Here is a 21,334-nt window from a genome sequence, read left to right on the forward strand (position 1 = left end):
TACACTTGAATTTCTATTTTATTTTATTTTTCTATGAAAAGTTTATTTTTCATTTTATATCAAATGTACAGTTGTACAGTTTCATTTTTTGCATCTTGAAAACATTTCTGTGTTCTGTATCCCTCTGTGTTTCTGTTTGGGAGATAAATTAGCCTTTATATCTGCTCTGTAAATGCTTTATAAGGTATAAATAGTCTTCACTTTAGATGAGCTCACAAAAATAGATGGCTGGCAACTACGACATGTTTTATAACTACCTGACTTAATCATGAATTACAGCAGGAATATGTGTTAATAAAGCAACAAACTGAACAATTATTATCATGTGTCTAAATAATAAGATTTATAAATGTACATTTAAATAGTTAAATTAATCATTTACTTACACTTTATAAATGATCTTATGAACCACTGACAACTCCTAAATAACTGGTTTGTAAATAACGTAATTTAGAAATGATAACTTGATTGTTAATAAAGTATGAAAATAAAATTTTTAATCATTGTAGATATGCTCAAGAACTAAACATTTATAGCTGTATTTATAAACTGCTTACTCGTGCATATTAATGTTGGAACAATGCTTAATAAAGGATGAATTAACTATTTACTAATGCTTAACTAATGATTCATAGCGTACAGTTATTATAAAGTGTTACCGAAAATCTTTGTTTTTCAGTAATTTCCCAGGTCTTATTTTAAGTTACGAAGAATTATTATGTAAACTAGATTTTCCAGTATATATGGTCTAGGAGGTAAAAGGAGTAACATTGAGATTGTGGAAAGTCTGTACAATGATGGATGCAGCAAGAGACAATACAAGGACATAAACTGCCAACGAAAGTGATTTATTATACAAAGTGAAAAGAATCCATAACTACAAAGTATATTTACAAAAGTATAAGTCATTAAAGAGACAACCAATATGTACAAATTTACAATTCAGGGAAAAAAAGAAAATAAACAAAAAAACTACGCAAATCAACCCAAGAGAAAGGGGACGCTAGTGACGCAAAAAGAAAGAAACAAACAAAACCAATTCTACCTTATTTAAACCTCTATCCTAACTAAAGGAATAAAAAGAAAAGAAATCTTCAGCGCCGTATACTTCCCTACTCTCAACTAACAAACCAAACATACACCTCTTACCTGGGGTTTCTATACACAGAGTTACCTAAACTCTCGTACGACATCTTCCCTGTCCACCTTCCTCTTGAGTAAAGAGTAAACTCATCAAAGCTCAAAGAGCAATGCCATCCGAGTTAAAGTAACAACAAAACAATCAAACAACAATGGTGAATCAAAAAGGTGGTAGGGTTTAACTGTCAAACAAAGACAAAGGATTTTGTCATAAATCAATAATAAACAAAGCAAAATCAAAACAAGTAAAATGACAGCAAAAAGCAGTGAGCAAAAGAGGTCTCCAGTCCCTTCTTTCAGCGTCCTTATATCTGCCAGCAGAAACTTTTCTGGCAGCAGATAGGTCGGCATCATGTCGCTTAATGATGACTGACAGCTTCATGAGCCAATCAGCAGTCAAGGGAGGCGGCCTAAAAGATCAACAGGGAACACAGAGAGAGAGAGAGAGAGAGAAAACCACTGGCACTCCCAACAAAGACATTTCTGGGTGTAACAATATCTCACAAAGAATTCTCCATTGTCATGGAACGCTATTCCTAAAGGAGTTGTCATGCTTTTGTCAAGGGACTCTGTTAGATCACCCAGCATTTGACCTATTTCCTTAGACCCATGATATCTATGGAGGACCAAACCTGCCATATTTAGAAATAAATAAATAAATGTACAAAGAAATGTAAAAAAGCAAAAATAAATAAATAAATATATAAATAAATGTACAAAGAAATGTAAAAAAGCAAAAATAAATGATTATTTATAATTTTATTTCCTTATTTATGTATTTTTTTCATTTTTTTCCACATTTATTTATTCATTTATTTATACATTTATTTATTTCCACTTTTATTTATTTTCACATTTATATATTTATTTACGTATTTATTTATTTATTTATTTATTTCCACATTTATATATTTCCACATTTATTTATTTATACATTTATTTATTTTCACATTTATTTATTTATACATTTCTTTGTCCGTAGGGTAATGAGGAGGGCGTGTTTTACGTCAGGAAAAGCAATCGAGCCAGAGTAGTCGAGGGGTAAGCTTGAGGCCACAGTGACACCTTGTGGTGCCCAAACGAAGTACAAGAAGTGTAGCCTATATGACGCGCCTGTTGATAGTGTGGGATGAATGACTTAGATGGGCGATATGACCAAAATCTTATATCACGGTTATTATTTCAGTTTCACGCGGGGGTTCTTTCGCTGGGAAGCCTGCTATCTGGGATCGCGTGCATTTGCTGAAGTCATGAAAGCATGCAGTCGCTCTCTTATGCGCTGTTTTTAGGTTTCACTTTCAAAGCATACAAGGCATGTTTCCAATATTCGAATAGAAGGAGGTTACTGTAGAAGATTGGTCGCCTCGCCTCTTCCGTGTGGACAGTCACCGCATCAACTGATTATAATGGGTTCTCTTGGTGTAGACACGGCTTTAGATATGGATTAATCACACGTTTTAGGCTGGAAATATCCAGAATTGGGTCAAACAAGAGGTGTCCATGGGAACGGAGCTAGTGAAACACACACCACATGCATTGAACAAAGCATCATGCTCATCCAAACAGCGCCTGTCGTGTGCCCTCAGCTTTTTGAGCTAACTGCAGTTTTTAATGTAACCAAAACCAAAAACAACATTGACAGCATCAGAAACAAACCTGTAAACTGATGTCCAGGGCATTTAAAAAAAAAAAAAATATATATATATATATATATATATATATATATATATATAATTCCAATCGATGAACTCAGTTAAAATAATAAAGGACTGTACTAGTAAAAATCCAATCAGTGTCAACAAAAGCCAGAGACATCATTACTGAATGCATTTACACTGCAATAAGCCTACAAATGCATAAAATGTTATGAAATTAATGTTTTAAAGTTTAAAGGCAGAAATATGTCAATGTCAATCTATTAAATGATACGTTTAATATGAAACTAAAACAGACACTAGGTGGGGCCAAGTCACTGTTTTAAGAGTGAGTTCAATCCATTCAGCTGATTCCTTCAAATTACGCTGATTACGAAAACACCACTACTGCCGCGGTTCAGCTGTAGATTTGTTTCTGTGATCATTATATGTAGGCCTAAGGTCACGTATTTTTTTTAAAGAAATAAAACCTATTTTCATGATAAAATGATCAAAAGATGGCAGGTAGGGTAGGGGACATGTTCGAACACGACTTCTTATGTTGAGAGAACATTTCGTGGCCATGCGTTTAATGCACGAACCTGCGTGACCATGGCAACCTTGTATATTCAGACATTAATATTATGAATAAATTAATAAAATGTTTTGAATTTAATAAAGCGAAGAATTAAGAAAATATTATATTAACCTAACTGTATTAGTGCGTGATATGTTGCAGATATATAGGTTACAGTCCACGGACAACATTTATGAACCTTGTTATAATCAATACACTTAAAAATAAGACATGTAACATGCCTAGAAAAAAAAAACATTACTATCTTTCCCATCCTTCCAGGTTTTTAAATTCAAAACATTTTATTAATTTATTCATAATATTAATGTCTGAATATACAAGGTTGCCATGGTCACGCAGGTTCGTGCATTAAACGCATGGCCACGAGAAATGTTCTCTCAACATAAGAAGTCGTGTTCACGAACATGTCCCCTACCCTACCTGCCATCTTTTTGATCATTTTATCATGAAAATAGGTTTTATTTCTTTAAAAAAAACACGTGACCTTAGGCCTACATATAATGATCACAGAAACAAATCCACAGCTGAACCGCGGCAGTAGTGGTGTTTTCGTAATCAGCGTAATTTGAAGGAATCAGCTGAATGGATTGAACTCACTCGTTAAAACAGTGACTTGGCCCCACCTAGTGTCTGTTTTAGTTTCATATTAAACGTATCATTTAATAGATTGACATATTGACATATTTCTGCCTTTAAACTTTAAAACATTAATTTCATAACATTTTATGCATTTGTAGGCTTATTGCAGTGTAAATGCATTCAGTAATGATGTCTCTGGCTTTTGTTGACACTGATTGGATTTTTACTAGTACAGTCCTTTATTATTTTAACTGAGTTCATCGATTGGAATTATATATATATGTAGTACTCTCTTAATAATAAATGAGAGAGACAGAGACAAGAGTTAGTGGTTGCCCAAGCGGTCCTCTTTGTTGTCTTTAATATACATTGTATTTCATTAAGACACTTTGAATCACAGTAGTCATCAACACATATAAATACTTAAATCAAATCACAGTCAACAAATAAATAGATAATAATATGTACAGAAATGTTGCAGATCTTCCACACATCTGGATTTACTCATAAATATCTCAGATCAACTACTCCGGTAAGTATTAAAGGTAGTATGCAAACGACTCATATAAACTTCTCTATGAAACGGGTATGAAAATTACACAATTACACAAATGATCAATTTAAACAAATTATTAACACATTAAATCATGTAAACTGTAGTTTGGCATTACATTTTAATAACTTTAACTAACCTTAATAATAAATGAGAGAGACAGAGACAAGAGTTAGTGGTTGCCCAAGCGGTCCTCTTTGTTGTCTGAGGATGCGCTGCAGTTGTCACGGTAACTCTACTCTCTCTCAACTGCCACCAGGAATTCGGAAAATGCAGCTGGACTGTCCAGTGCAAACTCATTGTAACACATTAAAGTAATTTTAATTTAACTTATATACACATGTAAATAGAAATAAACATACCTAAATACATAACAAAATATATACAAATAATTTAATATTGTTATGACACAAACTCCATGCAGCAGGGTGGTCACATATATATATATATATTTTTTTTTAAATGCCCCTGGACATCAGTTTACAGGTTTGTTTCTGATGCTGTCAATGTTGTTTTTGGTTTTTGGTTACATTAAAAAACTGCAGTTAGCTCAAAAAGCTGAGGGCACACGACAGGCGCTGTTTGGATGAGCATGATGCTTTGTTCAATGCATGTGGTGTGTGTTTCACTAGCTCCGTTCCCATGGACACCTCTTGTTTGACCCAATTCTGGATATTTCCAGCCTAAAACGTGTGATTAATCCATATCTAAAGCCGTGTCTACACCAAGAGAACCCATTATAATCAGTTGATGCGGTGACTGTCCACACGGGAAGAGGCGCGAGGCGACCAATCTTCTACAGTAACCTCCTTCTATTCCGAATATTGGAAACATGCCTTGTATGCTTTGAAAGTGAAACCTAAAAAAACAGCGCGCATAAGAGAGCGACTGCATGCTTTCGCGAGCTTCAGCAAATGCACGCGATCCCAGATAGCAGGCTTCCCAGCCGAAAGAACCCCCCGCGTGAAACTGAAATAATAACGGTGATATAAGATTTTGGTCATATCGCCCATCTAAGTCATTCATCCCACACTATCAACAGGCGCGTCATATAGGCTACACTTCTTGTACTTCGTTTGGGCACCACAAGGTGTCACTGTGGCCTCAAGCTTACCCTCGACTACTCTGGCTCGATTGCTTTTCCTGACGAAACACGCCTCCTCATTACCCTACGGACAAAGAAATGTATAAATAAATAAATGTGAAAATAAATAAATGTATAAATAAATAAATGTGGAAATATATAAATGTGGAAATAAATAAATAAATAAATACGTAAATAAATATATAAATGTGAAAATAAATAAAAGTGAAATAAATAAATGTATAAATAAATGAATAAATAAATGTGGAAAAAAATGAAAAAATACACAAAAAATTATAAATAATCATTCATTTTTGCTTTTTTACATTTCTTTTTTACATTTCTTTATATATTTATTTATTTATTTTGCTTTTTACATTTCTTTGTACATTTATTTATTTATTTCTAAATATGGCAGGTTTGGTCCTCCATAGATATCCCAGTAGGAAAAATATGCTTTTTGTCATATCTGTTACATGTCTGTCTGCTCTAGTCCTCGTTTCCCTTATTTGGTTTAGTTCCTGTCCTCATTAGTTCATTATCGTTTGATTGTCCCCACCTGATTTTGATTATGTTGTTTGCTCTTTTGTCTCCAGTACCTGCGCCAAGAAGGCGCCTCCCTGTCTCCGCGCTGCAAGAGCGCCCCTTAGAATCCGCGTTGCCAGAGCGCACCCCTGTGCCTGCGCCAAGAAGGCGCCTCCCTGTCTCCATGCTGCAAGAGCGCACCCCAGTGCCTGCGCCAAGAAGGCGCCTCCTGTCTCCACGCTGCAAGAGCGCACCCCAGTACCTGCGCCAAGAAGGCGCCTCCTGTCTCCACGCTGCAAGAGCGCACCCCAGTACCTGCGCCAAGAAGGCGCATCCCTGTCTCCACGCTGCAAGAGCGCACCCCAGTACCTCGCCAAGAAGGCGCCTCCCTGTCTCCACGCTGCAAGAGCGCACCCCAGTACCTGCGCCAAGAAGGCGCCTCCTGTCTCCACGCTGCAAAAGCGCACCCCAGTACCTGCGCCAAGAAGGCGCCTCCTGTCTCCACGCTGCAAGAGCGCACCCCAGTACCTGCGCCAAGAAGGCGCCTCCTGTCTCCAGCGCTGCAAGGCGCCCCTTAGAATCCGCGTTGCCAGAGCGCACCCCTGTGCCTGCGCCAAGAAGGCGCCTCTCTGTCTCCACGCTGCAAGAGCGCACCCCAGTACCTGCGCCAAGAAGGCGCCTCCCTGTCTCCACGCTGCAAGAGCGCACCCCAGTGCCTGCGCCACGAAGGCGCCTCCCTGTCTCCACGCTGCAAGGCGCCCCTAGAATCCAGCTGCAAGAGCACCGCCCAGAGCCGCGCTGCAAGTGCGCACCCCAGTACCTGCGCCACGAAGGCGCCTCCCTGTCTCCACGCTGCAAGAGCGCCCCTAGAATCCAGCTGCAAGAGCACCGCCCAGAGCCGCGCTGCAAGTGCGCACCCCAGTACCTGCGCCACGAAGGCGCCTCCCTGTCTCAGCGCTGCAAGAGCGCCCCCTAAAATCCGCGCTGCAAGAGCGCCGCCCAGAGCCCGTGCTGCAAGAGCGCACCCCAGTGCCTGCGCCACGAAGGCGCCCCCAAGAGTCCGCGCTGTCCGAGCGCCCTCGAGAATCCAAACAAAGACTAATGTCCCCTAACTTTCTCAACAAAATTTTGGGGGGGGGCTATATACCCGTCCTCCTGTTAGCCATAGTGGCCTTGTTCCGGACTTTAGCCAGGGCCACTATGGCTACTCCGCCAAGGCCGCCGGAATCCCCTGACCCACCCTGGATGCCTCCTCTGTGTCTTGGTCTCCGTCCTGCTCCGGCATCCAGGGCGCCCACCCCCCCTCGTTTCCCTTATTTGGTTTAGTTCCTGTCCTCATTAGTTCATTATCGTTTGATTGTCCCCACCTGATTTTGATTATGTTGTTTGCTCTTTTGTTCCTGTTCCCTTTATAAGCATTCAGTTTGGTTTTCTCCTTTGTCGAGTCTTAAAGTTATGTTATGTCAAGTTGAAGTGTAATATCGTCATTTAATGTTATTTCCGTTATTCCTGAACGCTTATTCCTCATTAAAGAGAATTAAGTTTTATCTCCTTTGTCTCCTCGCGCCGTGAAGACACCACACGTGACAATATCCTTCATCACGTAACTATAATATTACATCGCTTTTTCAAAAGGAGCTTGTAATAACTCCATATGTGGTATCTTATTGGAAGAATGTTGTTGATCATATTGATTGGAAAAAAAGTCTGGACTCTGTCTTCGAAATACATAATAACTAATAAGGTTAAAGACATCTCATTCAAATTGTTACACAGATTTGACCCAAATAAAATGTTTTTGAAAAGGTTCAAATCAGATATAGATACAAGCTGTTCTTTTTGTGGTGACCCTAATGAAGCTGATATGCCAACCCGGTCTCATCAATCTGCGTATAAATAACATGAGTTTACACTTTCAAATTGCGTGTAATACATACGCCAAAGTCCACTTTTGCGTGCATATGACATGCCAATCCTCCCCATTAACTTCAGTGGAGAGCAGATGCGTCCAAATACCACGCAGCATCAGCGGCAGTGACGTCACCAGCGAGGCTCGGTCACAGCTCGGTTCGCCGGGTTCAGGTGACAGGAGTGCAGTGCTCACAGTAGAGACGGGAGTGTTAACTGTACAGGAGGAATTAATACAAGTATACATGCTAATATTGGAAGTTTGCAGTAAAGGACTGAGAGCAGATCTGCACACGAGAGAGGGAGAGATGTGGAAGCTTTTGGAAGGGCTGATATTGTGGAAAGCTGATGGAGTAATCTGTGAAAAATCCTGCAAGACAGGAAGAGACAGAATTGAACACATAATGAATAATAAACACATTGACAACAACAAATGGTAGACAACAACATAATTGCAGCGTGTATAACAGTAAACAGAACATTATTGTCTGTTGGTGTGGATGCTAAAATAGTTATCATTATAGTTCTTGTTCTTGCAGTGAACACGTTAAGTGATCTGATTTGGCCAAATTAACTGCTCTAACTCTAACTTGCAAATTAAAATGCTCGCGTTTGCAGCACACACTTCTTATCAGAAAAGGTTAAATAAAGGATTGTCTTTTGTTGTTATGGATTATGGTTTGTGTTACGTGTCTAAAGATTTCTTATGCATCTCACAACTATGAAATGTCTGTGTGCATGTGTGTAAAACAACAAACTGACGATTTATATGCTTAATCATCTGTAATTGTTGTGATTGATATAGTGGCTGGACTTTCTAAGAACTTAGTAAGAAAGAATCAAATACAGAAAGTTCAAAATTAATTTCTGGAATTTGTATTTCTAGAAACTATTCACATCTTGCTTTAAATGTACTGCATGTAAAGTATTGTAAATTTAACTTACATCATTTACAGGATGTATATACTTTAAAATAACTATTTGGCCATGATACATACATCTTCAAATAATATATCATCACAATGTTTACCTTTTTGTATTTTGGCCCAGTTAATTCACTCTCACGTAACGTTAGCTGTAAAAATAGCCTGCTGAAGTTGAAATATATGTACATCTTCATGACTAGATAGACACAGGTGAGTTTCTCTTTACTACTGGTTAGGTTTCTCTAACGAGTCACTCGATCGGAGATAACGTTAATCCTGTCAGATCGTCCATCCATGAGCATAGGGCCGGCCAATCTAACTTTGTCCGTTAAAGTTAACTTATTTAAATAACAATAATGGTCCTGCACAGTGAGTAACCTTACATATGCAGGTAAAATCGGATTTTCTCCAGCCATTGTTAAAAAAAAACAAGGTAAACAAACTTCATAGCTAGCGTTAGTGAAGCGGTCAGTGGAGTCGTTCTGCCTCCACCTAAGCCCCACCCACAGAAAAACGTCACATTGTTTACTAACAGAAAAAGGGTCTATAATGTGATAAATGTGCTCTACGTGCAATAACGCCTCTGTTCATTTTGTTAGATATCTTTAAAATAATAATTTAATAATTTACCATCAAACTTGTATTTTGTTGAAGCTGGTCAAGAAATATTCATATGAAACAATTAGCCTATATACAAGGTCTTCATTACGTGTTTAATGATGTTGTATAACAAAAATCTAAGGGATATCAACATCAAATCTCAATAGTAGCATAATTTACTTAAGCACTGTAATCGTCGAAGTTTCTCCATTTTGGTCGTTAGGTAAAAACGAAACAGGCTAATGATTTCATAAGTATCAAAAATCAAATAGCATCTCATTTTATATGACTAGCCATGAAGAATAAATTCTTAACTTACCAGTAAAATAAGAAGTATTTTATTTACCCAGTGTTAACAGGTTCAGAGCCACGAAATGGCGTCTCTATTTCTTCTTTTACTTTCGCTTTTTTTGTGAGGTGTTGTTTCCCTTTAACTGCGCTCACGTGAAAAACAAACTTACTCCCTCTAGTGGTGCAGAGCACATCACATCATGACAACACGGAAGTCTTGCATTGTCCTCACTAATATAATCAAACAAACGTGTGTGTCTTACTTTGCAGTCATGCAGCACGTCTTCAATGATTTATAAACTCTGTGTTCTTCATGTGTGTCAACATCTCACATTCACAGCTGACAGTGGTCAGATGATCCAGACAGAACAGAGACAGACTCCAGCCGTGTCCCACAGAGAGAAGACTGTCCTGGACACACGGACTCACAGAGACCCCCGTCCAGCAGCAGAGACTCCAACAACATTAATTTAGGACATGAGAGAGCAACCAGTGAAGATGAAGAATGAAAACAGACTGAGAGAGAAATCAGAAAGACGCATGAAACGGAGGAGAGCAGACAGTGTGTGAGTGTGTCTGAACACATGCTTTAACACACACTACATCACTGATTCATCTCAATCTTTAGTGTCTGAATCTATGCCCTGAATCTGAACATTACAGATGTAACAGACAGTGAATGTGATTCACGCACAGATTTATTGTTTTAAACCAGTAACCCAGTGTTTGTGCAGCTTTTACATTAAAGAGACATTTTCACCTAATCGAACCATCAAATAAGTTATTTTCACTAATACAACCTAACAAAGTCAGCTTGATTCAGTCATATTAATTTATATTTCGTTATTATTGTAACTTAAATACAACCACTTATTTAGGTTACCTGGCCAAATATTTTGACAAACCCAAAATACAGAAAAAAGATTATAAATTTAGAAAGATAAATGTATATATATATATATATATATTATAGAAATATAAAATAGAAACAGACACATATAAAAATGTAACATCACATGTTAAGGTACCAACAAAAATTATATATATATAACAGTTTTGTAAGGACAATAGCATTAGACAGAATGAGAGAGCTTCCTGTACAAAAAAAAAAACATTAGTGCTCCAGGACATTATCTCATTAAAGGTATGATCACAGGTGTATAAATAAGAGGTGATGGTAACACTTCAAAGATTCTCACTATTAACTAGCTGCTTATTAGCATGCATATTACTAGAATATTGGCTGTTTATTAGTACTTACAAAGCACATATGTATGCCTTATTCTGCATGAACATATATTAGATTCCTTAACCCTACCACATACCTAAACTTAATAACTATCTTACTAACTATTAATAAGCTGCTGAATTAACTGAGGATTTTGAGGCAAAAGTCATAGTTAATAGTTAATAGTGAGAATTAGTCTCTAAAGTGTGACTGACGTGATTTTTATCATTATAATATACTGAACAGAGAGAAAACACATTGATGTAACAGTTTGTCACAATCCAGCAGGATTAAACTGAGTCTGTGGATTCTCTGAAATATTGAGGACATCTACAGCAGCTTTAATAAGATCACAGCAAATGAAGAGCCCAGAGTGTTTCTATCAGCTTTGGCTCACTGAAGTCTCCACTGACTCACACACCGTAACAGATGATACCTGTGTTTTACACCAGATATTCATCTGCTGTGTCTGTCAATCAGAATCATGAATCAAGTCATTAAAAACACAAACAGATCAAGATCAAGAGTTGATGTCACAACACATCCCAGAATGATCACATATTAGTTGGCTGGTGAGTTCTAGCTTGTGCTATTCTAGACGGTGATTGAAACTTTGCAGAAAGAGTGCATATTAGTACCTCAAAGGTGCATACTGGTGCCAAAAGCGTACATATTAGCTAAATGGTGTATTTTAGAACCTTTTTAAAGAGTACTGTCTCAGTGACAACTTTTGTGCATTTTCTGTAAATGTAAGCTGTTTTGGATAAAAGCATTAATTAAATTAAAAAACAAAAAATGTAAAAATGTAAATTAACAGCCAGATGAGCATCACTTCAGTCAGGGACACAATCAGGATGGACAGCATTGTGGTCACATGCTTTTATGAATGTCTTGTATGTAGTTTCAATCCAATCACATAATGATTTAGGCTGTTTCCACCTGTATTTGTGAAAAAAATACCTAATATTTGATTGTGTGACTTCTATGTAAAAAAGCAAAAAAAGACTTGATGCATGATGTCTCAGTTGTTTCTCACTGGAGGCTGTTAAAATTGACACAGAGAAAGTGAGGATTCATAAACCCTAAATCCAGCATAGAGGGGTTCAGTGAGTGTGGTGTTGAATGTGTGTATGTGTGCGAGTGTGTGTGTGTCAGAGACACTGTAGAAGGACAGAGTGCCGGCCGACACATCCACATACACTCCTACTCTCTTAGAGTGTGAAGGGACTGATATACTACTGCTCACATTATTGCGCCAGATAGTAAATTCATTAGCAGAGCAGTACAGACTCCAGGATTTGTCACTGTATCCAAACCAACAATCATAATTCCTTCCTTTCCTTCCGATTCCTTTATAGGTCACTGCTATATCAACCCCCCCACTCTTCCATTCAACCTCCCAGTAACAGCGTCCAGTCAGACTCTCTTTACAGAGGACCTGCTCTTGGTACTCAAATCTGTCTGGATGATCAGGATACGGCTGTGGCTCTTTCACATGGGTCATCCTTCTGTTGTCCTCAGACAGGATGAGTTGAGTGTGTGCTGTGTTTGGATCCAGTGTGAGATCACAGGCATCTGAACACAAGAAGAGATTAGAAATACATGAAGACAGTTTTAGAGCCGTGTGTATAAAAGAGAGAAAATACCTACATTTTCTCAGTCCTGGTGTGATTCTGAAAGGTTCTGCATGATCCAAACTGGAAAGATACAAAAACAAACATATAAACAAATTATAAATGTTTGATTGTTATAAGCGTTGTCACGACCTCCCCGTCTAGGGTTAGGAATGTCGATGACAAATAAAACAATTAATTTTATGCATATCCCTTCTCCTGTCCCAGCTCACAAACAAATACTACCAAAACGAAATTAGTGTCAAAAGTAAGCTTTTTATTGACACAAATATGAATAGCAGGAAGCGTGAATCTTCAGAAGGGGTTCAGGCCAAAATAACAAACAAAAATGGTTCTAACTAAAAGAGAAATAAATGTAACTTACCTAACAAAATAAAAATCCCAAAGAAAGTACAAAAGTCTTTCCTTACTCCCTATCTGACCATAAACAAGAGAAAACTACTCAGGAAAAATAAATGGCAACCTCCTCCCTACGGCTTCCAAAAATAAGGAATTAAGCATTAACAAATGTCATAATCAGCAGCAGTCTAAATAAACAAACATATAAATAGAATATAATACAAAGATAAACTCATACCAAAGTAACAAGACAAATGTCCTCATAACTCAACAGTGAAAACTGGCCACACAGGCTTAACTCACTCAAAAGAACACACTAACATTTAGAACTCCAACAAAAATCTAAATGTCTGGGGCAGGAGATGAGGGACAAACGACAACGGAGCTCACGACGTGTGCACCAGAAGCTCTCCTGCATTGCCGTCTTTCCCAGTATTTCAACACTCCCGCCTCATCAACGTAATCTGCCGCAGCTGAACCCCAATCAAGCCTACTCAGAAGGAGAGGAGAGATAGAGCAAAGAGAGACAACGAACTGCACAACAACAATTCACAACATAAAAAATAAATATGAATAAAAAAAATGACACATTACGTCCAGAGACGTAACACCCCCACCCTTAGTTACAAAACCTGATTTGTAATACAACACTTAATGACGCTTTTAACGGTCGATTAAGCATCACCAGTATAAGCCCTTGATAATGCGTCAGCTACCACGTTATCTACACCTTTTTTATAACGAATGTCCAAGTTGAACTCCTGTAAGATGAGTGCCCATCTCATTAATCGCTGATTAGAATTAGACATACGAGCCAGAAACACTAGAGGGTTGTGATCCGTATACGCCACAATACGGTCACCAGAACTTAAATACACCTCAAAGTGTTGGATGCCAACAGTAACGCCAGGGCTTCTTTCTCTATGGTGCTATAGTTTTTCTGACACCTGGTGAATTTTTTTGAGAAATAGCTCACTGGATGTTCGATACCAGCGTTATCTGCTTGCATCAGCACCGCACCGGCGCCATGAGCACTCGCGTCCACCTGTAGGCTAAAAGATTCAGTGAAATTTGGGGCAGAGAGCACAGGAGCGTTACACAATAAATCTTTAGCAGAACAAAAAGCAGATTCACATACTGCTCCACACAAATTTTCACTCAGTGCTTAAAAGGTCAGTAAGGTGCAACCACGGTGGAAAAATTCCTACAGAATCCCCTATAGTATCCAGCCATTCCTAAGAAACGCCTCAACTCGCGTTTGTTAGTGGGTGAAGGAAAAGTAACAACAGCTTCAACCTTAGCCTTAACGGGCTTAACCTGACCCTGCCCAACAATTTTACCGAGATAAGTCACCACTGCTCTGGCAAACTCACACTTGCTGAGGTTGAGGGTTAAGGACGCTTCAGCCAAGCGTTTCATGACTAAACTCAGGGTGCATAAGTGATCTTCCCATGTCATAGAATAGATCACTACGTCATCTAGATACACTTCGCAGTTTTGTACATCTGATAACACAATCTGCATTAATCGTTGGAATGTGGCAGTTGCATTGCGCATCCCGAAAGCCATCACCGTATATTGCATGAATGCATCAGGCGTGACAAAAGCGGAGATTTCAGAGGCACGGGATGTCAATGGCACCTGCCAGTATCCCTTCAAAAGATCGAGTTTGGTTACATAGCTTGACGTACCCACACGATCAACACAATCCTCCATTCTGGGGAGAGGAAATGAGTCAGCTTTGGTAAGGTTATTAACTCTGCGAAAATCAGTACAGAATCGAAAAGAGTGGTCAGACTTAGGCACAAGTATACACGGCGAACTCCATGGACTCTGGCTGGCTACCGCAAAGCCATTTTGCACCAAATAATTAACTTCGTCTTTCATAGCTTGTCGTTTGTGCGGGTTAACACGATATGGATGCTGTTTAATGGGTGTACTTTGACCCACCTCAATATCATGCTTTAACACATTTGTCTGCGAAGGAACATCGTTAAACAATGTAGGATAGTTGTAAATTAATTCAACAATATCATTACACTGACTCACAGACAAATAAGAGAGATGAGACGGCAAGTTGGCCAGAATAGCGGAATTCGGGAGTCTCCCACAACAGGCTTGAGCATCCTTTCCAATTAAACCATCGGTCTCTAACACATAAATGGAAGGCAGAGCAACAGCATTAACAGGAGACACGGTTTCAACCACAGTCTTAACTTCAGGCACATCTCTAGGCACATACGCTTTAAGCATATTTACGTGGCAAACTCTACTTTTGCGTCGTCGATCAGGAGTTAGAATGGTGTAGTTGGTATCACTCAGTTTTTTCTCTATGTGATATGGACCAGCAAAAAAAAATGACACATTACGTCCAGAGACGTAACAGCGTGCAAGAAACAACTAAAATATCAGTGAGCAAAGTAACAGAAAACAAAGCAGCCTAATACAGGACTCTGGTAGGAAACAGTCTGATAGCTATAGACCTCTAAAGACAGACCAGCTTATCAAAAACAACAGGACCCATAACACAATGAGGATAAACTATAGATCAACTGACCAACCAAAAAAATATTTGACAAGGGTTAGTGTTAAACCAGAAATATACCTAATGCTAGTACACAAAAGTGGGTGTAAAACTGAAACAGGATGTATGTTGTCCATGTTTTGTATAAAGACCTTATTTCTTCACTTAGTATGGCCCTTCAGAAGTGACAAGCTGTAAGATATTTATGTGAATTCCTGAAGAAAAAACTAAAGAATGTGCAGGATATGGATTTTCCTGAAAACAGTGAACAGTGTAACTGTTCAGCACAAACAAAAAAGTCATGAATAACTTTTACTTATCACAAAATCATCTAGATAATGATGCACAGTATACTAGGGGTACATAAACACTTGAGCTGAGTCAAGTGTAAATTCAATTATTGTTTTTTGTCTTGTGGATGACAGCACAGCCAATGATGAACAGCCAACGACTGTTGAAATTAACCAGTTTAAATCAACCAATATTAAACGGCATTACCAATCAAGTGTAAAATTTAAACCATACTGTTTAAACCACATACTTGAGTATCTGCAGCTTATAGTTTGGATCCTCCAGTTTGTCTTTGAGCAGCTGGGCTCCTGAATCTCCTGGGTAATTGTAGCTCAGATCCAGCTTTCTCAGGTGTGAGGGGTTTGAACTCAGAGCTGAAGACAAATAACCACAGCCTTCCTCTGTCACCATACAGCCAGACAACCTTCAAACACAGAGTCAGATTATCTACAGACACGCATCAACATTATGACTGTATGACTGACTGTACATCATCCCTTATTTGTTGTTAATACCTAAGTATCTCCAGCTGACAGTTTGGACTCTTCAGTCTATCAGAGAGCAGCTTCACTCCTGAATCCTGCAGGTCATTGTTACTCAGATCCAGCTCTCTCAGGACAGAATTTGAGGATTGTAGAGCAGATGACACAATTTCACAGGACTGAGCAGTGAGATTACAGCCAGCAAGACTGAAAGAAAGCAAATGACAAAAAACAAGATAATTAAGTTAAATTAACCTCATTCTACAATTTCAATAATATTAGTTTCATTGTTTAAAAGGGGTCAAGATATAATGAACATTCTTTTCACTCTTGAATCGATTTTGAGCTTAGTTTTTGACAGCAGATGGCACTGCATGCTTTAGAAACAGCCATAGTGTGCTTGCTTCCAGTTCATTACACACACACCACTTGAAAAATAAAAATAAAAATCATTCAGAAAGTTCAAAAAGGTTGAAGGGAATTACAAGAGTGTTCACCCTGGGCTGTGTTTACATTAATCTCACATCATAAAAGCATAAAAGCCAAGGTGCAAGTACATTTAACCACTTACATTACTCAGCTGAATGCATAAGCGCTCTTCTTCATGAGCATTTAAGTGTGCAGTTAAAAACTATTCTATAGAGCGCCATCTGCTGTTAAAAACTAAACTCAGAGTCGATTCCAAAGAGAATCGTGACGCATTCGGAAAATCAAATCAAATTGATTTATCATTGCACCCCAGGATGAATCAGCAGAACAACAGAAACTGTAATTCAATTCACTCACAGAGCTTTTCTGCAGATGATCACAGCTGGTATTAGTCTTCTTCTCCCCTCATCTGATGTGTTGTGTTTCTTGAGGTCCAGTTCATCCAGCGGCTCCTCTGACATCTGAAGCATGTAGGCGATTGTTGAGCAGTGAGCAGGAGAGAGTTTCTTCTCTGAGTGTTTGTCTGATTTCACAAACTCCTGAATCTCTCTGGACAGAGTCTGATCTTTCACTTCCAGCAGACAGAGGAACAGATTGATGGATCTTTCAGTGGAGAGTCCATGTCCATCTTTGATCTTCTCTTTAATGTACTGAGTGGTTCTCCTGATGCTCCCTGAGCTGTTCTCTGTGTGTGTCAGTAGATCCTGTAAAAGTCTCTGATTGGACTCCAGTGAGAAACCCAAGAGGAACCGCAGGAACAGATCCAGCTGTCCATTCTTACTCTCAATGGCTTTAACTACTGCATCTCTATGCAGATTATGTATCACATCGCAAAACTTCAATGTATCAATATGTATAATTACATAATGGTAAAATGCATAGAAAGCAGCGAGAAACTCCTGAATGCTCAGATGAATGAAGCTGTAGACTTTCCTCTGATGAATCACAGATTCCTCCGTAAAGATCTCAGTGCAAATCCCAGAACACACTGAGGCATCAGTGACCTTTATGCCGCTCTCAATCAGGTCCTCCTCATAGAACATCACATTTCCCTTCATCAGCTGTTTGAAAGCCACTTCAGCAAGTTTCACAATCACTTCTCTGTTGGACTGCAGGAGTTTCTCTGGATCTCTCTCATACTTCTGGTTCCTCATGTTGATCTGAATCAGCAGGAAGTGGATGTACATTTCAGTCAGAGTTTGAGGATTTCTGCACTCAGATCTTCTTCCAGGAGCTTCTGAAGCACAGTGGATGAGATCCAGCAGAAGACGGGGATGTGGCACATGATGTGGAGGCTTCTTGCTCTTCTGATGTGTGAGATGATTCTGCTGGCTTGATGCTGGTCGCTGATTCTCTTCCTGAAATATTCCTCCTTCTGAGGCTCAGTGAATCCCTGAATTTCTGTCAGACGGTTGATGTATTTGGAGGGATCTGATTGGCTGCTGCTGGTCTGGAGGTGATCCAGATGAGAGCAGAGGGAAGCAGCTCTCCTTTCATGAGCTTTGACATCAACACACCCACTGATGAAGTCTCAGTCACATCACAAACTTTCTGATCATCTGAAAACATCAGTGTGATTCTGCTTTCATCCAGACCATCAAAGATGAACACAACTTTACACTCCTCATAAATCTTTGAGTCCAGATCTTGAAGTTCAGGATGAAAGTCCAGCAGAAGTCTGTGAAGACTGTACTGATGATCTCGGATCAAGTTCAGCTCTCGAAATGGAAGCACAAACATGAAATCTACATCTTGATTGGCTTTTCCCTCGGCCCAGTCCAGAATGAACTTCTGCACAGAGATGGTTTTTCCGATTCCAGCGATGCCTTTAGTAAGAACAGTCTTGATCTGGTCTGGTTCAGGCGAGGCTTTAAAGATGTCATTGCAGTCAATTGGAGTGTCTTGTGAGTGTTGTGTTCTGGCTGTTTTCTCCATCTGTAAAACCTCATGTTCTTCATTCACTCCTTCACTCTCTCCCTCTATGATATAAAGCTGTGTGTAGATCCTGTTCAGGAGAGTTTCATTCTTTTGGAGTTTGATTCCCTCAAATAATTTCTCATATGTGTTCTTTATGCTGGTTTTGTGCTGCTCTTTGACTCTCTGCAGGTCTCCAGTGTCCAGTGTGTGTTTCTGCAGGACCGTGTCGTCCTGCCTGATCAGCTCATGTATCTCTCCCCTGCTGAAAATGAAAATAAAATAGCAGCAAAATGACTGTTCAATGTCTGTTTAAGACCATCGGAAATATTTTTTACCAGATATTATTTTGATGCTCCTCTTCTAAATAAATATGTTTATATGTAAATATGTTGCATACTTCGGGGTACATTTAGTGTTACTTAATTTTTTTTAATTGTTATTCATCTGAGATGCACTACAGTAAACTAGCAAGTTAATGTTTACAAAGGGTCAGAGGTCACTGGTCCATCACTGAATTTAGGGGGTTGAATCTGCATGGATCTGTTACTCTTCACAGACACACAGCTGGGTCCTGGAGATTCTGATCTCAATCTCTTCCTCCTGCTGATACTGACAGAGGACAAACAAAACAGTCAAATATAGCACTTTATGCAAAAGTACAACAAAATGATTCAGTGACAAGTTTCAAGACTGTTCATAGGACAAAAAACTAAAATAGAGATGTAGAAAATAAGTAATTTTTAAAAAATCAAGGGGCTGTTCAGGTAAGGTTGGAAAAGTATTCCACCACCAAGAACAAGTGAGAGTGAAGTTTCAGGAAAGTTATTTGTGATGCTACCATGAGGTGCCACTAACTCATTGACCACAGGATTGTGGACTAGACTGTGCATTTATATTCATGCATTTGGCAGACACAAAGCAAATGTATTGTCAGTTCTCACATTCTCTAGGAATCAAACCCATGATTTTGACATTTCTTGAGTCTTGTTAAAAAAATGACTAATTTCATACCAGGGGTCAAAGGTAGCTGTTGCATCACTGATTGTAGGGGGCAAATTGTATGTGGATTCATCACTTAAAGAACTCGCTTCAGACAAAATGTCTTCATCCTCTCTTTCCTCATGGAAACTCATTTTGGATGTGCTGCCCTCCTACTTTCTATATCACAAAAGAGTGTGACTGCAGACCTATGATGAAAAAATGCAAACGATGTAGTTAAAAAGTTAAGATGTACCCTGATGTATATGTAGTTAAAAAGTTAAATAGTTACATGGCAGTAATTAAACTGAACACAACTGTGATAATAATAATAATAATATTGCATTTTATTTACATAGTGCTGTTCCAAGACTCCAAGGATGCTTTACATAAAGATGATAGATAACATGAAAGCTCTTCCTGATCTGATTCTGAACACAAATATATAGTCACATGATCAAGCAAATAGAGCAGACAGAGACCATACAGTATACAGGATAAGTAAAAAAAAAACAAGTATGGAACTGAAAATTGAAACAGAAAATTAACAACACTTTGTAAATAAGTGAGTTTTGAGATCAGTTGTAAAAATGTCCACAAATCATCCACGGAGAAAATGTAATCGCTCTCTCTTTTCAATAGTAGTACGAACAACAGTACCGTTTCTAGGCATAGGCGAGCTAGGCGGTCGCCTAGGGCGCCACCAGCTGAAGGGGCGCCAATGAGCGCACGTACTGGCACTATATTTTAGCAGGGTTGTGATAAAGAGTGGCACGGTCACCCTGAAATATGATTGCCGCCCCCACTGGATCCCCAACATCATTGGTCTAGAGTACTGTCAATCTGACGATGCCTGTATGCCATTGGATCAGAGCGCTCTGAACTGTTGCCTGATTGTTGCATGCTTGCATTTGGAGCGCTCATCAACGCCATTAGATCAATGGGCTCTGTCAGTGCTTTGGCAAGGTAACGCTTTTTTTTTGCTTTTTTTTCTTTTCTTTTTTTTTGCCATGCAATAAAGCTAATATTGGCACAGTAAATGAAGTGCACAAAATCAGTATTTTGTTTAGGCAGTATTTGTGGCAGTTCATGAATCGTGTTGAGAGATTTGTCCAAAAGGTGTGCGTTTTTGCGCCAATGCATTGTTAAAGGATCAGCATGTCATGTAATATTCCCATATAAACTTTAACAGCCAATTAAAAAATATTGATATAGTAAAATTCGCTAATTCACAAGATCAATACATCCTTTATTAAACCGCTTTGTCGAGTTTAATACATCCTTATGGAGGTGTCGAAATGCTGATCAATTCATTAACTTCTAACACAGCACTTAATGGGAAAAGAAGTGTCATACACATAGAGGGCAGAGCGTCACGTTATTTAAAGGGGAAGTTCACGCGTTAATGAGTAGCAAAGGATTATTAAGTAGGCGCCAATAGGGATTTCGCCGAGGCGTCAAATTGGCTAGAAACGCCCTGACGAACAATACAAAAAGTACAAACAATACAATTCAGTATACACATTTACACATATTTATCTATTTTTTTAATAATATTACTTAAAATATATATATATATTTTTTGTATATAGAATTACACATGATGTAATTTACATTTAGTAGAAAAAGCAGAGGATAAGTTTGAGCATATTTGTTCAGGCCACAGAGTCTCTT

General features: G+C 38.7%; 1 long non-coding RNA gene and 1 pseudogene across 1 annotated transcript; both read right to left on the reverse strand.

Moving 5' to 3' along the window:
- Positions 1-6,686: 6,686 nt before the first annotated feature.
- On the reverse strand, positions 6,687-9,973 carry LOC131528677 (uncharacterized). Its single transcript, XR_009267920.1, has 3 exons — positions 9,867-9,973; positions 7,039-8,391; positions 6,687-6,829 (listed from the first exon to the last, which is right to left on the reverse strand). It is a non-coding gene; the product is annotated as an uncharacterized LOC131528677 (long non-coding RNA).
- A 113-nt stretch (positions 9,974-10,086) lies between these two features.
- On the reverse strand, positions 10,087-21,051 carry LOC131528661 (NLR family CARD domain-containing protein 3-like; annotated as a pseudogene).
- Between the last annotated feature and the right edge of the window lie 283 nt (positions 21,052-21,334).

Source organism: Onychostoma macrolepis, chromosome 21, assembly GCF_012432095.1.
Source record: "Onychostoma macrolepis isolate SWU-2019 chromosome 21, ASM1243209v1, whole genome shotgun sequence".
Classification (NCBI taxonomy): Eukaryota; Metazoa; Chordata; class Actinopteri; order Cypriniformes; family Cyprinidae; genus Onychostoma; species Onychostoma macrolepis.